The sequence below is a fragment of the Nelumbo lutea genome, chromosome 1 (assembly GCF_056320005.1).
Source record: "Nelumbo lutea isolate HS-2025 chromosome 1, American lotus-T2T, whole genome shotgun sequence".
In the NCBI taxonomy this organism is placed as follows: Eukaryota; Viridiplantae; Streptophyta; class Magnoliopsida; order Proteales; family Nelumbonaceae; genus Nelumbo; species Nelumbo lutea.
Genome location: NC_142684.1, coordinates 218,586,147 through 218,598,361, shown reverse-complemented (window position 1 = coordinate 218,598,361; position 12,215 = coordinate 218,586,147).

Below are 12,215 nucleotides of genomic sequence, written 5' to 3'. Positions count from 1 at the left end.
ATGGGGTGCTTATAGAGTACCTTCATCTTGCGGTGTTGTATATTTTTTGACAATTGTTTATGATTATTCTCGAGCGATTTGGATTTATTTGTTGGCTAAAAAGAGTGAAGTTGGTAGAACACTCAAAAATTTTTGTGTCATGATTGAACGACAATTTAATAAGAAGGTTAAGGTGGTAAGAAGTGATAATGGAACAAAGTTTAAATCTTAAAGCCATATTTTGACAAGCAATGAATTTTATTTCAAACTTCCTGCGTTGGGACACCACAACAAAATGGTCGTGTGGAGAGAAAGCATCGTCACATTTTGAATGTAGCCAGAGCACTCAGGTTTCAAGCACATCTTCTGATCGATTTCTGGGGTGAGTGTGTTTTGACCGGAGGATACTTGATTAACTGAACACCTTCGACCCTTCTTGGTGGTAAAACACCTTAGAGATGCCATTTGGACAAAGTCCTTACAAACATCTCAGAGTTTTTGGTTGCTTATGTTTCTCGCATACTAGGGACCGTGACAAATTTGCCGCTAGGAGTAGGAAATGTGTGTTTGTTGGGTACCCTTTTGGGAAAAAGGGGTGGAAATTGTATGACCTTGAGTCTGGCGATTACTTCGTCTCACGAGACGTGGTGTTTAGTGAGACCGAGTTTCCCTTTGCTACTCTAGAACATCAACCATCTGTAACCAATCCTCCCGTAGTCAAAAAAAATATTGGGTTGCCTTGGGTCACTCCTCCTGACATGGTATCTGAGTCACCTCATATAGAAGTCAAGGGGAGCGACACGATCAATGAAGAAGGACATCCGAACACGGGTAATGATGAGGAGGTAGGTCCCCTTGATGAGACAAGGAGCCATACAGATTACAGAGATAATGAAACTCCAGCTGCTCCTTAGCCCACCACGGAGTTATTAGGTCGCGGACATCGAGAAAAGCGCCCCCTAGCTATTTACAGGACTTTGTCACACACTCTGCTCGTCATTTAGACCCCTCCGTTGTTTATCCCACATCATCCCAGTCCTCAGGTACTCCTTATCCCATAACTAATTATGTGACGTATAATAATTTTTCTGTGAAACATAGATATTTCTTGGCAATTGTTATTGCTGGGCGAGAACCTACTCGTTTCTTTGAAGCAATGAATGATGCACGGTGGCGCGAGGCTATGCGCCAAGAGATACTGGCTTTAGAAGACAATGGGACATGCACCTTGGAAGACCTCCCACCTCGAAAAAAGGCAATCGGGTGTAAGTTGAAGGTCTTGATTACAACGAGACCTTTGCCCTTGTGGCTAAAATGGTCATAGTTCAAACCTTCCTAGCAGTTGTTGTGGCCCAACATTGGGAATTGCATCAGATGGATGTCCATAATGCTTTTCTGCATGGTAATCTCCATGAGGAGGTTTATATGAAACCTCTTCCAGGTTTTTGGGCCTCTAGGACTGGAAAGGTATGCAAACTTCAGAAATCTTTGTATGGTCTGCGTCAAGCCCCCCGGAACTGGTTCTCTAAGTTAGGTGCTGCCTTGAAAACTTTTGGGTTTGAACAGTCTTGGTCTGATTATTCCTTGTTTACATATCACAAGAATGGGCTTGTCTTGCACGTCTTGGTTTATGTTTATGACTTAATCATTGGTGGGAATGACCCGGCGTTCATCCACAAATTTAAGCAATATATGAACCGGTGCTTTCACATGAAGGACTTGGGTGCTCTTAAATACTTTCTGGGCATCGAAGTAACTCGTGGATCATCAGGGATATTCCTTTGCCAAAGAAAGTATGCCCTTGACATTATTGCTGAAACTGGCTTGTTAGGGTCAAAACCTGCCCACTTTCCTATTACTCAAAATCATAAACTTGCCCTTGCCGATGGCATGCTCCTGGATGACCCGGAACAGTATCGACGTCTTGTAGGCCATTTGATTTATTTAACCATTACACGGCCGGAGCTCAGTTATTGCGTCCATGTCCTAACTCAATTTATGCAGAGTCCTCGAGTTGATCATTAGGATGCGGCCTTACGTGTGGTTCGTTATCTGAAAGGACGTCCTGGTCAAGGAATATTTTTGCGCTCTGATAGTGATATGCAACTATATGCCTACTGTGATTCCGACTGGGCGAGTTGCCCTCTCACTCGTCGCTCTCTTATTGGGTATTTTATCATGTTCGAACATTCCCCCATCTCCTAGAAAACCAAGAAACAACATACTGTCTCCCATTCCTCTACCGAGGCTGAATACCGGTCAATGGATACTACCAGTTGTGAGTTGAAGTGGCTAAAATGTCTGCTATCATCTTTGGGTATCTCTCATCCTCAACCTATACGCCTGTTTTGTGACAATCAGGATACTCTGCATATTGTTGCAAACCCTGTTTTCCATGAGCGGACCAAACATATTGAAGTTGATTGTCATTTCATTCGCAATGAGTTCCAATTTGGCACTACTGCACCTGCCTATGTCTGTACCGGTGAACAACTTGCTGACATTTTCACCAAGGCCCTCGGACAACAACAGTTTGATTCCTTCCTTCCCAAGTTGGGCATTCGCAATCCTCATGCACCACCTTGAGGGGGAGTATTGGACGAAGATAAGAAAGACTCGCGAGAGTTTCGACTTGAAAATCTTTATCTGAATCTGTACCTGTACTGATCTATATAGAAAGTCTCTTTCCTTTTTGGATTAGGAACTTTGTTTTAGAAAGTCTTGGGGAGCAAGGAATTCCTCCACTGTATGTATATAAATACCATAAGGATTAATGGAATGAGCATCATTTTTGGGCTTTCGAAGTTTTTCACATCCAAACCTGTTGTCGTCGGTAATGGTTGTTTGTCGCCATCAGGTGGATGGGGAGAGAGGGAGAAGAAAACCTATGACACTGGAGAGGATCAGATTCGAAAAAGTTGATTTTGTTTGCAAGCTAACGGCGTTAAACTCCCCTGCATGCTTCAAACATTTTACACAAAGTTGAGGGTGCATGGCGCGTCCTCCTTTTGCACGAATGATGCCTTGATAGACGTTGCATGGATTGAAGTCATTCTCATACATAATAGAAGCACTAGATAAAAGGTACTAGTGATGAAAATGTTTCCTTAAGCATTGGTACCAAACAGAAAATATGTTGTTGTTCTAGAAAACACCCTACATAGCAACATGTTTCAAAAAAAAAAAAAGACATTGCCAGACCAACCCACATATCAACAGCACCTTGTATCTGGCATCGATGCCAAAGATATACTTATGGGTCGTTTGGTTGCACTTTTTAGAGGTCTAAATCTGAAAATTCTTCTTTTAAGACCTCACCCCTTGTTTGGTTTTACCTCTTAAACTTGGTCTGAATCTTATTTTTAGATCTGAAAATAATAGAGATTGGGCTGGCTCTTAATGCGCTCAGACGCATTTCAGAGCCGATGCATAGTCCAAAATACCCTTACAATATTTTTGAAGTGATGCGCGCTACCCCTGTCTTCTCGCACATGACTCATTTGGTTTCTCTCTTGCTCTCTCTCTCTCCCCTTGTCTTCCCGCCACCGTAGCTGCAACTTGTAGCGGCGGCTCTCTCTCTCTCTCCCAGTCTCTCTCTCGCTCTCGGGGGATTAAGGGTTTTATCATGCTCTTGGAGGCAGGTTATTGATGACCAATCCCTCGAGAGGGCTTTCAATCCTTATGGCGAGATCACCAGAAACGGTTTGTGTTCATCTATATTCTGTGAACACAGATGGCTTCGTTGGTGGGATCAAGAGGGCTTCGTTGTTGGGCTCGTGGTGTGTCCAGAAGCGCGTCGTTAAACACTCCGGAACACCAGTTTAAACATTTATAAATTTACCATTTCTCAAAAAAATATAAACGTAGTAAATGGGTGATGAGAATGGGTCGTATCCATAGGGTAGCGAGGGAAAAAATAATTATGTACTTAGATGCGAACAAGATAACACAAAGGGGAGTTGCAAAAATATAAAAATTAATTAATTAAACTAAAAAAGATAGAATTCGAACATTGTAGAAATTAAAAGTGCAGAAAAATAAATAAATACAATAATAAATAAATAAAAGAAACTAATCAAAATCTCTGTGAATCCGGTCAGAGGTAGTAGTTTCCAGATCTCTCCTTCCACCCTCGACTTCTTGAGCTAGGCCTTCCGTCTAACCTGGCCGAATTTCAGATCTGCAGAAGAGAAGAAAAACACAAATTAAATCTAATAAAAGTAAATTTGGATGAAAGAAAAATAAATTGGAAATTAAAGAACATAAAGTAATTCTAAAATTGAAGAAAAAATGGTTGAGATTTAAATCCAGAGGTGGCAGTAGTGGTGTTGACGAACTGCAAGTAGGAACCCCTCCTCTTTCTTGGGCATCCTTCTCTTCCTCTACCATTGAACTTCTCAAGATCAACCTTGCTTTTTACTTGGGTGAATTGACAAACCCCTCTTACAGGGCCCCTGGGATCTTTTTTATAGAGAATGGTGGACACAATTGGAAATAGGGAGAAAGATGGGGGACGACAGTTGGGATTTAGAAAAGTTAGGGATGCCCAAGGGTTTCTAATGGGTGACTAAGATGGTTTTGGGGTGTCCTATGGCCGAAAATGAAGGAGATGGCACCCAATATTTTGTAGGGATGATATTTGGGTGCCCAGGAATGGAGGGTGTAGATTAGAATATCTAAGGTTGAAGGATTAAGATTAAAAGAATAGGTGGTACCCTAGATTGAATGGTTAGGATATAAGATGGAGGGAGTGGCTAAGATTTAATGGTGGGGAGCTAAATGGTGAGGATTAATAGAATAGGTGTGGTGCCCTAGGGTTTAAAAGCTATAAAGGAGAGCCTTAAAATGAGTGTTTGAGGTTAAAAGAGGTGGAGGGTGGAGATTAAACACCTAGGTGCGGCTAGGGTTTGCTAAGAGTGAAAATATTAGGTTAAAAAGGCTCCGTAGGGTTTGCTAAGGAGAGGGGAGCATGGTAATACAATAGGATGGGCACCAAGTGGGTTTAGTAGATATGAGGCGCCCTCCTGTTCTTAGTTCTTTACAAAAACACCCCCTCTCTCAATTGAACTTTACACTAGCTTCCCAAAAACTGCATTTTAGCCATGAAAACTTCCCAATTTTCTACCTAATTTGCATAGAGACACTTAGAGGTCACATAATTGATTTTAATTGGGAAAATGACACATTTTGACTTTTTTTAAGGCCAAAAATACCCCTGAATTGATGCCCTTAAGGCATCAAAATGCAGGGTTATCACACCTCCCAACTTAACCATTGCTTGTCCCTTAACAATGTAGCCTTAAAATTATACTGAGTATATAGATATTTCCCATCTCAAGATCATCCCTAATATAATTAATTAAGCATCCTATTACTAAGTGTTAGGTAAGTGTCTTTGGCATTCTCTTTTAAGTTTGACACGAATCTCAACACTTGACTTAGGTGAAGAGACCCGGTTACTAAGTTTAGGGTGTCCATTGACGTTTTATTTCCTTCTTTATTTATTTTTTTGTAGACCTGTTCAGGGTAGTCCACTGTCTCTTAACAATTTGAAGAATTTTTTTGTCTAATATCTCAATCTTTCTCTTTTTATTTTGATAGGGGCAAAAGTGGGAGTATTTTTTAATTTCTAAACGGTTTCAACAATATTCAAATATGACCCATTTTGACTCCTACCACTTGCTACCAATTTCTATAGAATTCAATATTCTTTTATCAGTTTCCTTAACTTTTTCTGTTTGAGAATCTCTTTTAATGAAAAATTTTAAAAATTTCAGTGAAATTTTAATTCTCCATCTTTAAAGGCTTAGCTTAACAATGTTTTTTCAATTTTTCTCTCTCTTTCCTCACCCCCCAACTTAAATGCCATTGTCCCTAATGACATGACTAGAATGATGCAAAGAAGATTTGGGCCAAATGGAACAACGAGTAGGATTTTCCTGAGGGGTTCAAGGTATGCCACCTGGTTTTGAATCAAGAAAATAAAATAAAAAACTCTAATCCTAAATTTAACTGAAAAAAAGTTATGTTGGGTTGCCTCCCAACCAGCGCTAAGTTTAACGTCTTTAGCCAGGCACAACTATTCATCTTTCTTTGGATCACTTAAACCTATCTTCTCAACCTTTCCACTCTCAAAGACTCCTTCTACATATGGTTTAAGTCTTTGACCATTGACTTTGAATGTGCTTCCATTCTTTGGATCAACGTTTTAATTGTACCATATGGAAACACTTTTTCCACAATAAACGGCCCATTCCACCTAGACCTTAATTTACGAGGGAACAAACGCAGCCCAGAATTAAAAAGCCAAACCTTTTGATTTGGTTCAAAATTTATTCTTGAAATGTAGTTATCATGGAAGGCTTTTGTTTCGGTTGTATAAATGCGCGAGCTTTCGTAAGCCTCATTACGCAATTCCTCTAATTCACTTAATTGTAGGGCCCAGTGGGATCCAGCTTGGCCTAGGTCTAGTTTGAACTTCTTGATGGCCCAATAAGCCCGATGTTCTAATTCGATGGGAAGGTGACATGCTTTACCAAAAACCAACTTATAAGGAGACATTCCAATGAGAGTTTTGTATGCAGTCCAATAAGCCCAAAGTGCGCCATCCAGTCTGTCGAACCAATCTTTTCGGTTGGGCCAAATGGACTTTTGCATAATACTTTTAATTTCCCTATTGGACACTTCTACTTGACAATTTGTTTGGGGATGGTAGGGGGTGGCTATCTTGTGGGTGATTCCGTACTTGCGGAGGAAAGCACAGAATTGCGTGTTAGTAAAGTGCGACCCCCCATCACTGATGATTGCTCGCGGGCACCCAAACCTAGAGAAAATGTTCTTTTGGAAAAATATCATTTCAACTTTGTGATCTTTGGTCCAAGTTGTTACCGCTTCAATCCATTTTGACACATAATCAACAACCACAAGGATGTATTCTTGACTGGATGATGGTGGAAACGGTCCCATGAAATCAATACCTTAAACATAAAAAATTTATACAACTAAAATAGGATTGAGTGGCATCATGTCTCTTCGAGACATATTCCCAACAGATTGGCATCTCAGACAATTTTGGCTAAAGACGTGGGCATCCTTAAATAAATTCGGCTAGTAAAACCCACTCTGCAGAACTTTGGCCGCTGTTTTCTTTCCCGAAAAGTGCCCCCCACAAGCTATATTGTGACAAAAGTTAAGAATGCTTGGGTGTTCAGACTCGGGGACACATCGTTGGATCACTTGATCTGAACAGATACGAAATAGCTCGAGATCTTCCCATAAGTAGTATTTGAGTTGGGAAAAGAATCTATCTTTCTCATTCTTAGACCACCCCTCAAGAACTTTACCTACTACTAAGTAATTTACAATATGGGCATAACATGGGGGAGCAAAATGAGAGACAACTAAAAGGTGCTCATCTAGGAAGGAATAGTCATGGATGGGCTTGCTCTTTTCAATTTGAATTCGTGACAGATGATCAGATACTACATTTTCAAAGCCCTTTTTATATCGAATCTCAAGGTCAAATTCTTACAATAGAATGATCCATCTGATGAACCTAGGTTTGGCTTCTTTCTTAAACAATAAATGTCTTAGGGCTGAGTGATCAGAATAGACAACCACTTTGGTGCCTAATAGGTATGGGTGAAATTTTTACAAAGCAAACACTACAACTAATAATTCTTTCTCTGTGGTAGTATAATTCAATTGGGATTCTGAGAGGGTACGGCTTGCATAATAGATCACCATAGGATGTTTATCCACCCTTTGTCCCAAAACAGCTCCAATGGCGTGGTCGGAGGCATCACACATGATTTCAAAGGGCAAAGACTAGTCGGCAGGTTTCAGAATTGGAGCCTTGGTCAGTGCTCCTTTCAAGTACTCTGAGGCCTTAAGACATGTATCATCAAAGTTGAATGGGACATCTTTTGCTAGGAGGTTACACAATGGTTTGGAAATTTGGGAGAAGTCCTTAATAAAGCGTCGTTAGATGCCGACATGTCCAAGAAAAGAACGAATTTGCCTGACAGAAGTGGGAGGTGGAAGTTTAGAGATTAGGTCAATTTTTTCTTTATCCACTTCGATACTCCGTTTAGAAACTATGTGGCCTAAAACAATGCCTTCTTTGACCATGAAATGACTCTTCTCCCAACTGAGGACCAAGTTTGTCTCGATACATCATTGAAGAACTTTTCATAAGTGTTTGAGACATGATTCGAAAGAATCCCCAAAGAACGAGAAATCATCTATAAATATTTCCAAGAAATCACCCACAATTTCTAAAAAATTTTCCATCATGCACCTCTGAAAGGTTGTTGGTGCATTACATAATCCAAACGACATTTGTCGGAAGGCAAATGTTCCATAAGGGTAGGTAAAAGTTGTGTTCTCTTGGTCTTCGGGGTAAATGGCCACTTGGTTGTACCCAGAATACCCATCTAAGAAGTAGAAATATTTTTGCCCAGTGAATTTTTCTAGAATTTGGTCAATGAAGGGAAAATGGAAGTGGTCCTTTTTTGTGATTGCGTTAGTTTCCTAAAGTCGATGCACACTCGCCATCCCGTGGTAAGTTGGGTAGGGATTACTTCACCTTGATCATAGTGACCACGATGAGTCCAGCTTTCTTAGGCACCACTTGCGTAGGACTTACCTAACTGCTATCCGAGATCGGGTAGATAATACCTACATCTAACCACTTAACTACTTCTTGTTTGACTACCTCTCTCATATTTGGGTTTAACCTTCTTTGCATCTCCCTAATAGGTTTGGCACCTTCTTCTGTGTAAATATGGTGCATACAGATGGACAGACTAATACCCTTCAGATCAGCTACTAACCAACCAATAGCACCCCTATACTCCTTTAGTGCCTCAATCAGCTTCTCTTCTTGTCTAGGGGTTAAGTCTGTGGCTATGATCACCAGAAATGTTTGGTTAGGTCCTAAAAACACATACTTAAGGGAGTTCGGTAAAGGATTTAGTTCCAGTTGCGAGGGAGATTTCAAAGAAGGCATAGGTGGTTCACCCTTCAGTTTTGGTAGAGGTTCAACAGTAGGCCAAGATTGAAATGGGTGAGGAGACTTCATTAAGGCATTAGCTTCCTCCGTCGGGTCATCTATTGTGACTAGATTGGTTTCTCTGGGGTTTCTTTCTACATCTATTGTACAATAATTCTTATTCTTTTCTGGATAGGTAGAAGGACTTCCAGACTCATACAGGTCTTCACACTTTTCCTCCCTTTGAAAAGCTGAGGTTTCTTCAACATTTTCTAAATCTAGGGTATTAAAGGTTGTAGGATCTTGGTATTGGGGAAGACCTAAGGATACATCTCTAGGGTTTACAACTGGTTGACTAGGCATTGAATCATTTTCCCATTGCAGGTTATCTTCCCTAAGCTGAATTACTTGACTTTCTAATTTTATGATTGACTATTGCTGTTGGAGCTACCAAAACCTATCATCAAATGAATCGGTTTGATAAGGCTGAACCGGTTGGGTCCTAGAGTAATCATTATACTCAGTGAGCCTGGGTTGTAGACCATTAAGAGTGCAAATCTGGTAGGGTGATTTCTTGGGCTTGGGCCCAATAGGCAAAATTGGGTTAATTCTTCCACCTAGGATTATATGGATTAAAGGATGGGTTAACATTGGATTGGAGAAAATTGTTAGTTGCATGTACTTGCTCTGGAATTATTGGTTGGCATGGGCCCGCCACAGGGCATTGACTCACATGATGGGCAGGGCTTGAATAGATGGAACATGTTGAGTAGGATGACAACAAGGTTGGGAATTGTTGACGATATGTAAGGATTTGATCAAGTCTTTGGGCAATCCCTTTGATCTTGTTCAGTTGTTGAGACACATGATTCCAATCTATTTGTGGCTTAGATTGGAAGTAGTTTTTCATTCCACACACTCTGACCATTGCAAAAATATATATATATATATTTTTTTATTTTGAATTTTAATTTCAAATTTAGATCTTGAAATTTAAACTCAAATTTGATTTTTTTACTTTTTTAATTAAAAATTTAAATTCAAATTCATATTTTGAAATTTAAATTCCTAAAATTTAATTTTTTAAAATTTTTAAAATTTCTCTTTTTTTTCTTTTTTTTCATTTTTTAAAGGCAAACAAATCAACCACATGACCTAGGGACTAACCTAGGGTTTTCTAAACTAGTGGTTTAACCAATGTGAATCCTTTTAGGTTCACTTGGAATTACGCCACTTCCTTTGGTTAGCTAAGTAAGAGGTGGGGATGTGGGAGGCTCCCCTTTCTCTCGCAAGGAACTAATTAAGTAACCACAAAACCCGCTTAGGCTTAGCCATTTAACCTCTTTCCTTAGACACCAACTACCGGTTATGGAAAATAATTTCAAGCTCTCCTAAAATTCAACGCACCTTTGAACCAAATGTGAAGCTTCCCAAAGGATCTTTCTATCCAAATTTTAAATTAGGGTTATGGTGAACTACACGTGAATGGTGGTGATTTTTGGGCCAAGGAAGGGTGATGAAATCCCCACCTTATCTTATTTAGGTTGGATGCCCTTAAATGAATTACGGGAAAGATAAAATAAATACAACAAAATGCAACTAACTACAATGAATGAACAATTATTTCTAAAATGCAATTCAGCAATTAAACCTAAAAAACATAAAGCAAACAAGTAAGCAAAAGGAACAATTAAAATAATAAAAAGAGCACCTAACACATTCACAACTAACAATAATAATTTCAGCAAATAAATAAACCTATATGGTGCATGCTCTAGAATATCAAACCCTAAATAATGGAATGAAAGGCAAGAGAAAACAAAATAAACAAAACAAAAAAGTGCTGATTTTTTTATTTATATATTTTTTTCGTTTTTTTTAATAAAAGAAAAACACAAATCTAAAAATTAATACAAAAAATGAAAAAACGATTTATTTTTTTCTTTTTTTAAGGGCTTTTTATTTGAACTAAAAGAAAAAAAATGAATATAAAATTTAAACCAAAAATAAAATAAAATAAACAAAAGAAAATTATGTTGCAAGAAATAAAATAAAATAAAACAAGCGATTTTTTTGTTTTTTTTTTAATCTGAAATAAAAGAAAAACACAAACCTAATAAAACAAAAAAAATAGAGCAAGAAATTAAAATAAAGAAAAAAAAGAGATCTAGAAACAAAATGGAAGCAAAATAATACTAAAAAAATTGGATGTAGAAAAAAAATAATTAGAAAAATTCAAAAACAACTATTAAAAAAAAGAGTTTGAAAATAAAAATAAGAAAATTAAAAATAAAGTGGAACAACTATACTTAAAACCAGTCCAATTTCTCTTCTCTTCTCTTGCGTCCCGCAGTCCTACAACGCTCCGGTACCCCACCTTTTGCTATTTCGTCCTGTAGAATCAAAGAGAAACAAGAAATCAAACTAGGATAATGGATCAAGTAATAAAACGAAAAAGGAAAAATAATGAAACAGGTCCAGAAAAAGTAAATTAAAATTTTTTCCGTGCTTCCTCGGCAATGGCGCCAAAAACTTGGTGTGTCCGGAAGCACGTCGTCAAACACTCTAGAACACTAGTTTAAACATTTATAAATTTACCGTTTCTCAAAAAATATAAATGTAGTAAATGGGTGATGAGAATAGGGTTGTATCCACATAGAAGCGAGGGAAAAATAATTATGTACTTAGATCCGGACAAGATAACACAAAGGGGAGTTGCAAAAATATAAAAATTAATTAATTAAACTAGAAAATATAGAATTCGAACATTGTAGAAATTAAAAATGCATAAGAATAAATAAATACACTAATAAATAAATAAAAGAAACTAATCAAAATCTCTGTGAATCCGGTCAGAGGTAGAAGTTTCCAGATTTCTCCTTCCACCCTCGAACTTCTCGAGCTAGGCCTTCCGTCTAACCTGGCCGAATTTCAGATCTGCAGAAGAGAAGATAAACACAAATCAAATCTAATAAAAGTAAATTTGCATGAAAGAAAAATAAATTGGAAATTAAAGAACATAAAGTAATTCTAAAATTGAAGAAAAAATGGTTCGGATTTAAATCTAGAGGTGGCAGTAGTAGTGTTGGCGAACTGCAAGTAGGAACCCCTCCTCTTGCGTGGGCGTCCTTCTCTTCCTCTACCATTGAACTTCTCAAGATCAGCCTTGCTTCTTACTTGGGTGAATTGACAAACCCCTTCTACATGGCCCCTAGGACCATTTTTATAGAGAATGGTGGACACA